The sequence below is a fragment of the Lolium perenne genome, chromosome 5, assembly GCF_019359855.2.
Source record: "Lolium perenne isolate Kyuss_39 chromosome 5, Kyuss_2.0, whole genome shotgun sequence".
NCBI classification, from domain to species: domain Eukaryota; kingdom Viridiplantae; phylum Streptophyta; class Magnoliopsida; order Poales; family Poaceae; genus Lolium; species Lolium perenne.
The window spans coordinates 186,048,271-186,057,226 of record NC_067248.2 but is presented as its reverse complement, the minus strand read 5'-3'; positions in this window follow the sequence as shown (position 1 = coordinate 186,057,226).

Below are 8,956 nucleotides of genomic sequence, written 5' to 3'. Positions count from 1 at the left end.
ATCTCATTAGAGGGTTAGTGCATAATCAAAAATTCACATGTTCAACAAGGACACAATCATTCCCAACACTTCTGGACATTACCCAAGGCTACTGAAATTTAATGGAGCAAAGAAATCCACTCAAACACAGTAAAAGAGGCAATGCGAAATAAAAGGCAGAATCTGTCAAAACAGAATAGTCCATAAATACGAATTTTTTCGAGGCACTTAACATACTCAGATGAAGAAGATCAAATTGAATGAAAGTTGCGTACATATCTGAGGATTACTCATGAATTTTTTCAAGATTTTACTAATTTTCTACATAGAGAAAAACGCGAAACCGTGACAGATAGAAATCTGTTTCTGCGCAGAAATCCAAATCAAGTATCAACTTTCTATCAAAGACTTTACTTGGCACAACAATGCAATAAAGTAAAGATACAAATGTATTACTACAGTAGTAACAAGTACCTTGACTCAAATATAAAACAAAAATTGCTGTAGTAAAATAATGGGTTGTCTCCCATAAGCGCTTTTCTTTAACTCCTTTCAGCTAGGCGCAAAAAGTGAAAATCAAGTAACATCAAGAGAAGAAGCATCAACATCAGAGTTGGGAGTTTTCTCAACGATGTATTGTATCTTATCTATGTAAGTTTCAGAGGCTCCTCTTTCATTGCTTTTAGGCTTACTATCCTCCTCAAATAAATTTTCAGGAACAATCCAATCAAAATTCTTTTCTAGTGCCTCGTGCATTCCTATGAGCTTATAAGGTATTGGTACTTTAGTATCCCCCTCACAATTGCCTTCATTAGTGTACTTTAGCTTATCTTTTTCCATCCTTTCAAGGGTGTTTGCAACATTGATATAAAACCCAAGCATCTTATGTTGAATAAAGACTTTTCTAGCTTCTCTAGCTACATCACCAAATTCTTTAAGAAGGGTTTCTAAAACAAAATCTTTCTTCTCTCCTTCTTCCCTATCACGGAGTGTAAGGACCATATGTTGCATTATAGGATTAAGATTGACAAATCTAGCTTCCAACATGTGCACTAAAGAGGCAGTAGCAATTTCATAATTAGGAGCAAGTTCTACCAAGGATCTATCTTCAAAATCTTCAACCTTACTAACATGATTGAAAAATTCTTCTATATTATCTCTTCCAATGATAGACCCACTCCCTACCGATATATCTTTCAAAGTGAACTTAGGGAGAAACATAATGAAATAAACAAGGGTAAACCGATAAAGTAAATGCGAGTAACTAATTTTGTGTGTGTTTTTGATATAGAGAAAGCAAACAAGATAGAAAATAAAATAAAGCAAGACAATAAACAAAGTAAAGAGATTGGGTGTGAGAGACTCCCCTTGCAGCGTGTCTTGATCTCCCCGGCAACGCCGCCAGAAAAGTAGCTGCTGGCGCGTGACAGGGCTTGCAACGGTGCCAGAAAGTAGCTTCTTGTGATGGTAAAGCACACGTCCGTTGGGAACCCCAAGAGGAAGGTGTGATGCATACAACAGCAAGTTTTTCCTCAGTAAGAAACCAAGGTTTATCGAACCAGTAGGAGATGAAGGCCACGTGAAGGTTGTTGGTGAAGGAGTGTAGTGCGGCGCACCACCAGGGATTCCAACGCCAACGTGGAACCCGCACAACACAATCAAGATACTTTGCCCCAACTTAATAGTGAGGTTGTCAATCTCACCGGCTTGCTGTAAACAAAGGATTAAACGTATGGTGTGGAGAATGATGTTTGCTTGCAAAGAACAACAGAGAACAACGATTGCAGTAGGTTGTATTTCAGATGTAAAAGAATGGACCGGGGTCCACAGTTCACTAGTGGTGTCTCTCCAATAAGATAAATAACATGTTGGGTGAACAAATTATAGTTGGGCAATTGACAAATAGAGAGGACATAACAATGCACATACATATCATGATGACTACTATGAGATTTACTTAGGGCATTACGACAAAGAACATAGACCGCTATCCAGCATGCATCTATGCCTTAAAAGTCCACCTTCGGGTTAGCATCCGCACCCCTTCCAGTATTAAGTTGCAAACAACAGACAATTGCATTAAGTACTGTGCGTAATGTAAACAATATAAATATCCTTATACAAAGCATTGATGTTTTATCTCTAGTGGCAATAGCACATCGACAACCTTAGAACTTTCTGTCACTGTCCCAGATTCAATGGAGGCATGAACCCACTATCTAGCATAAATACCCCCTCTTGGAGTTACAAGTATCAACTTGGCCAGAGCCTCTACTAGCAACGGAGAGCATGCAAGATCATAAACAACACATATATGATAGATCGATAATCAACTTGACATAGTATTCCATATTCATCGAATCCCAACAAACACAACATGTAGCATTACAAATAGATGATCTTGATCATGATAGGCAGCTCACAAGATCTAAACATGATGGCATAATAGGAGAAGACAACCATCTAGCTACTGCTATGGACCCATAGTCTAAGGATGAACTACTCACGCATCAGTCCGGAGGCGAGCATGGTGATGTAGAGCCCTCCGGTGATGATTCCCCTCTCCGGCAGGGTGCCGGGGGAGATCTTCAGAATCCCCCGAGATGGGATTGACGGCGGCGGCGTCTCAGTAACTTTTCTCGTATTTTGGCTCTCGGTACTAGGGTTTTCCGATACGAAGGAATATATAGGCGAAGAGGCAGCATCGGGGGAGCCAGGGGTGGGCTCCCCATACCTGGGCGCGCCGCCCTGTGGGGTGGCCCCCCTGCTGGCCCTCTCCGACTCTTCTTCGATGTTCTGGAATCCTCCATGGAAAATAGGGCCGTGGGCTTTTGTTTTGTCCAATTCCGAGAATATTTCCTGTGTAAGATTTCTGAAACCAAAAACAGCAGAAAACAGGAACTGGCGCTTCAGCATCTTGTTAATAGGTTAGTACCGGAAATGCATAAAAATGATATAAAGTATGAATAAAACATGTAGGTATTGTCATAAAACTAGCATATGGAACATAAGAAATTATAGATACGTTTGAGACGTACCACCCTACTAGTGTACTTCGCATCCTTTCCCTTCTTCGGATCTGACGGAGGTGTCTTTGATGGCACATGGATTGGATTTGGGTGTTCTCTGGTTTTCCTTCTGCGTTCCAATGAACCGGTCCGCGATTCATCGTCGCGATGGCGATTGTCGTGGGCGTCCTTTTGCGCGGTAGGCATGCAATGATCCGGGTTGGATTCCAACCTGCGTGAAGTATCTGCCTTGCTCTGCTGCTTCATTGCTGAGGCAACAAGCGTGCAGACGTAGTCGATATCAATCTCCTCGTCCTTCTTTTTCAAGATCTCCGCATCCTTCTTCATGTTATCCTTTGGAGTTGCGAGTGGCTGTTGCTCGGTGGGAGTTGCGAAGGTGATCTTGCGGGGAGCTACAACTTCTCGCCTGATCCTATCAGCCTCCTGTTGAGCCTCGGTAATCTTGTCCTCCCAATGCTTCCGGAGTTGCTTTACTTTTGCCAATGACTCGTCCACCTGACGCTCTCGCTTGAGAAAATTTTCCACGAAGTCCGCGGCCTCCTTCCTCTCGTCTAGCATTGCTGCTGCGGTGGTGGCGAACTTTTTGGCTGTCGCCAGCATCTCCTGCCTTTTGGCTTCTAGAGCTTCCGCATCTGCTGCGTCTTCAGGAGTTATGGGTTTGTTGAGGATATCCGAGTGTGCGATTGCCTCCATGCCTACCTGTTCAACCAGTTCTTCTCGGGACAGGACTTCCTTCTGCGGTCGTTCCCGCAACAGCGGAGATCCTGCATTGGATGGCTGTGGATCGGATTGGGTATTCTCAGCTTCTGATTCCCGTTGGTCCAGCGCCGCCAAGGTTGCGAGAACCTGTTTAGGCTGGGCGGACTCAACTTCAGACTGATAACCGCCTCCGAATTCCTTCATCTTGCGATCGAACTCTTCGGTATCCATGGAGGAGGTATCCCCGGAGATTGGGCTTAGGTTGCCCAAGATTCATTCTTCACTCGGAGCATCGCTTTCTCCGACAGCCTCCTGCTGATCCAGAGCGGCGCTGTTTTCCAGTGGCTCAACCTGCATGGGGCCAGCTCCGACTTCTTCAGGGGCGGCTCCAGCGGTATGGGCTAAGAAGTGCACGAAGTGACACAGTTGCTTCTCTAACACCTGGGAGACCCAGACGGATCTGCGTTGGTCTTCCACCTTTATTTCCTGCTCAGGGGCGGATTGAGTGGGTTTTGATTTTTCCAGATCTAAGGCGGAATCCTCCTTAGGAAGTTCTTGCGTCTCAGATCGGATCTTCGCAACTGTGTCCTGCTCAGCGGCGGTCGCGTCGGCGCTACTTACCAGTGCGTTCCCGTCGGAATTGACGGTTTCGCCGATGAAGATGTGAATGCCGCCAATTGGGACGATGGAGAGCTTGACGGGGTCAGTCTTAGCTGGAATCCAGCATTCGTCCGGAGGGACAATCGGAAAGTTCCCGGCGTAGAGGACACGCCCCACAGCGATGGAGTCGTTGTAGCTTCCCATGGCGAAACCCTCCCGGTTCCGGCCTCCAGACGCCGCTGGCCCCACGGTGGGTGCCAACTATCGTTGCCTATTCGACGGTACCTCGGAGGAGGGATCCTCACGAGGGGCAGAAGAAGTAAGGGCCATAGGGCGGAGTGCACTCGGGATGGTGGTACGCGATTTACCCAGCTTCGGAACACCTGCACGATGGCAAGGCCTACTGCTGCTTGTCTGGAATTATCTGGGCTCTTTCGCGTTGTTACAATGAGTTGTGGTTGTGCCTCTAGGGCTCCCAGGATCCGGCTTATAAAGGCGCACGGATCTAGGGTTTACATGGAGAGTACTAGCCGGATTATAGGTTTGCCTAACTACGGTACAATGTCTTGCCATGTACGTCAAGGATCCGCCTTCCATCTACGTCGTACTGGATCCGGGTCCCTCATGGGCCTTCACGGATCCGGCTTCCTCCGAAGGTCGGTTAGGATCCGGCTTCCCTATCCTGGGCTGGACTTCATCCTTCGTGATCAACAGCAACTAGGCCGCCCGATGGGCCACATGCCACATCACCGTTTGTGGGCCACCCGGGCTTGCCGGATCTAGGCACTGTCGATGGTACACCCATGAAGTATACCCACAACATCCCTTCTTATGCCTCTAGAAAGGCGCAAGCCCAAGAAGCCGAGTAAAAAAACAGAAGTGTCACTAGGAGCCTAGGACCCACATGCCAGAATCCTCTCCACTCAGTGCCACATTGGCCCACCTGCCATCCCTTCTTCCGCCTCTAAAAAGGTGCTCCCTTGACAAGTAAAATAACGAAAATACCCCAAGGCCCAACATGACAGAATCTTCTCTCCGCGCACTACCGCATGGGCATACCTGTCAGGCCTTCTGCCTATAGAGAGGCACACCAAGCCATTTCTCCACCACTCTTGCCAAATCCTTCAAGTCGCCAAAGGCTGTAGGCCTATCATCGCCAATTCAATTATTGCATGTCTACTATTGTTACCACGATACTTTTCAAAATTAAGTAATCCTATTATCCACAAAATGAGATATGTCATGTAATAACAAACCATAATATCTACCCAATTCTGAAACTAACATCTCTAAATAGGGTTATCTCCTTTCCAGGATATCATATATCCTAGTTTACTACAAAAGATGCAAGCATAACAGACGTGCAGCAAGGACATACCACCAATTCTTGACCATCAACACCCAGTTTGTTGAGCAACCGCATTGCACGAAGACTGCCTTCGGCAAATTCAAATTTGCAAAAGCCAAATCCAGTGCGAGTTCCATCTATGGAGTTTGTGAACGGCTCCCAACTTTTTACCACTCCACAGACCTATGGCAAAAAAGAGGCACATACACATTACTACCTACTCCCTCAACCCAAAGAACATGTGATCTCATGCCACACAAGCCTTCATTTTATATGCCCTAACTAACTAGCTTGTATCCATCTTCCGGAACCAACATATGAAAAACTAGATCGCGTACTCATGGATACCGAGTGGGAATTGAAATTCACAATGGTGTCGGTGCGCGTGCTAGAACGTATTGTTGGGTTTTCGGATCATGCTCCCATATTATTATCCACTGGTTTACCTAGACCTCCCTCTAACCGCCGATTTAAGTTCGAACTCAGTTGATTGAATCGGGAAGGTTTCCAGACCATGGTTAAAAGGATATGGGAAAGACCGATTGTAGGTTTGTCACCAATACAGAGGTGGAATAACAAGATGCACATTGTACGCAAACACCTCTGTGGTTGGGCACGACACACAACTGGGATTTTTAAAAACAATGGCTCTCATCTATTATAGATGACCTCGAAGCTAAAGCAGAAGTTCGACCTCTTTCTGCACAAGAGATTGAGCAAAAAAGCCAATCGAATGCGAATATTGCAAAACTTCTGCGTGAAGAGGAGCTGAAATGGTACCGACGATCAAAGGTCCAATTTATTCTCGAGGGAGATTCAAATATGAGGTACTTCCATTGTGTTGCCAATGGCAGACATAGGAAAAAACTTATTCGTTCTCTTGTTCAGGATGAGGGTACGGTCGAGGGCCATGAACAGCTGAAGTCGTATATTACGAGCTATTATAAGGGACTTTTTGGTGCTCCCGAGGAAGGTAATTTCTCGTTTGATGAGACTAGAACGGATGATATTCCTCAAGTCTCTCAAGCGGAGAATAATTTTCTCAGTTCTCCTTACACTGAGGAGGAAGTAAGAAAAGCTGTCTTCCAAATGGAGCATAATAAAGCCCCTGGTCTTGATGGCTTTCCAGCTGAATTTTATCAGAATTTCTGGGATGTCATCAAGTTTGACCTGCTAGCTCTTTTCGCAGATCTTGTTTAGGCTCAACTTTGGTGAAATTATCTTATTTCCGAAGGTTAATGAAGCAGAAAGGATACAACAATACCGTCTTATTTGCCTTAACGTCAGCTTTAAACTATTCACTAAGGTGGCCACGATCCGGCCCAACACGGTGGCTGATCATGCGATCAGGCCTTCGCAAATTGCTTTTATGCAAGAACGAAACATCCTCGATGGGGTGGTAGTCCTCCATGAAACTGTTCATGAATTGCATAGGAAGAAGTTGAATGGAGTGATTTTAAAGATTTATTTTGAAAAAGCCTATGACAAGGTTATGTGGTCTTTCTTGCAACAAACTCTTGGTGAGTTGTGTGCGTTGCTCAATAGTTTCGTCTCGGGTGGGAGTGTTGCCATTAAAGTCAATGATGATGTGGGCAAATACTTTCAAACCAAGAAGGGGCTAAGACAGGGTGATCCATTATCGCCACTGCTATTTAATATAGTGGCGGATATGCTCGCTGTCATGATTGAACGTGCAAAGTCAAAGGACCAGATTGAAGGGGTCATTCCTCATCTTGTTGATGGAGGATTGTTTCTTCTTCAATATGCCGATGACACAATCTTTTTTATGGAACATGACATCGATAAGGCTCAAAATCTAAAGTTAATTCTTTCAGTATTTGAGCAGCTTCCGGGTCTAAAAATCAATTTCCATAAAAGTGAGTTGTTTTATTTTGGTGAGGCCCAATGCAATGTTGCAGAATATGCTGAGCTTTTCGGCTGTGGGCAAGGCCAATTTCCGATTAGGTACTTGGGTATCCCGATTCATTATCGAAGACTAACCAATGCAAAAAATGATCGAGGAAAGACTGCAAATTAGATTAAGTAGTTGGAAAGGCAAATTACTATCCTTGGGAGGAAGATTGGTTCTCATAAATGTGGTACTAAGTAACATGGTACTATATATGATATCTTTCTTCCAACTTCCTAGAGGAGTCTTAAAACGATTGGATTATTTCCGCTCTAGATTCTTCTGGCAAGGGGATAGTGAGAAGCGTAAATATCGATTGGCTAAGTGGAGTGTGCTTTGCCGCCCCAAAGACCATGGAGGACTTGGCATCCAAGATCTCCAGGTCAAGAACAGGGCCTTACTTGGTAAATGGCTCTCTAAGTTACTTACCGAGGAGGGAGTTTGGCAAACACTCCTCAAGAGAAAGTATATTGGCTCAAAGGCTTTATCTCAGGTTCTTTGGAAACCAGGAGATTCGCATTTTTGGGCAGGTCTTATGGATACAAAGAAGTATTACTTTCCATATGGATCTTTCTCTATTAAGGATGGGTCGGAAATTCGTTTCTGGGAGGAAAAATGGCTTGGTAATGCCACACTCCAAGAACAATACCCGACATTGTACAATATTGTGCGACACAAAAGTGATACTATCGCTAAGGTGTTGGAAACTTTCCCACCGAATGTGACGTTTAGAAGAAGTCTCATCAGACCTAGACAAACCTCCTGGCCTAAATTGCTACAGCGTCTTGAGATAGTTCAATTGACGCAGGGTCAAATGAGTTTCGTTGGAATCTCACCGGAAATGGTTCATTCTCGGTGGCTTCCATGTACAATGCTTTGATTCAGCCTGACATTCCAGTTGATAATAATTCGAAAATTTGGAAGATGAAGATACCGTTCAAAACGAAAGTTTTTTGCATTGTATATTCATTGCGGAGTCATCCTCACTAAATATAATCTTGCGAAACGCAACTGGCATGAAAGTAAAAAAAGTGTGTCTTCTGTCACCAAGACGAGACTATTAAACACGTGTTCTTTCAGTGTAAATTTGCTAGGTCTATATGGTCAGTTGTCCAAATAGGGTCTACCTTATACCCACCGTGTAGTGTTACCAATATATTTGGTAATTGGCTCAATGGTGTGGCTGTTAGGTTTAAGCATCTTATTAGGATGGGAGCGATTGCTATTATTTGGTCGCTTGATACGTCTCAAACGTATCCATAATTTCTGATGTTCCATGCTTGTTTTATGACAATACTTACATGTTTTGCTTGCACTTTATAATGTTTTTATGCGTTTTCCGGAACTAACCTATTAACAAGATGCCACAGTGCCAGTTCCTGTTTTCTGCTG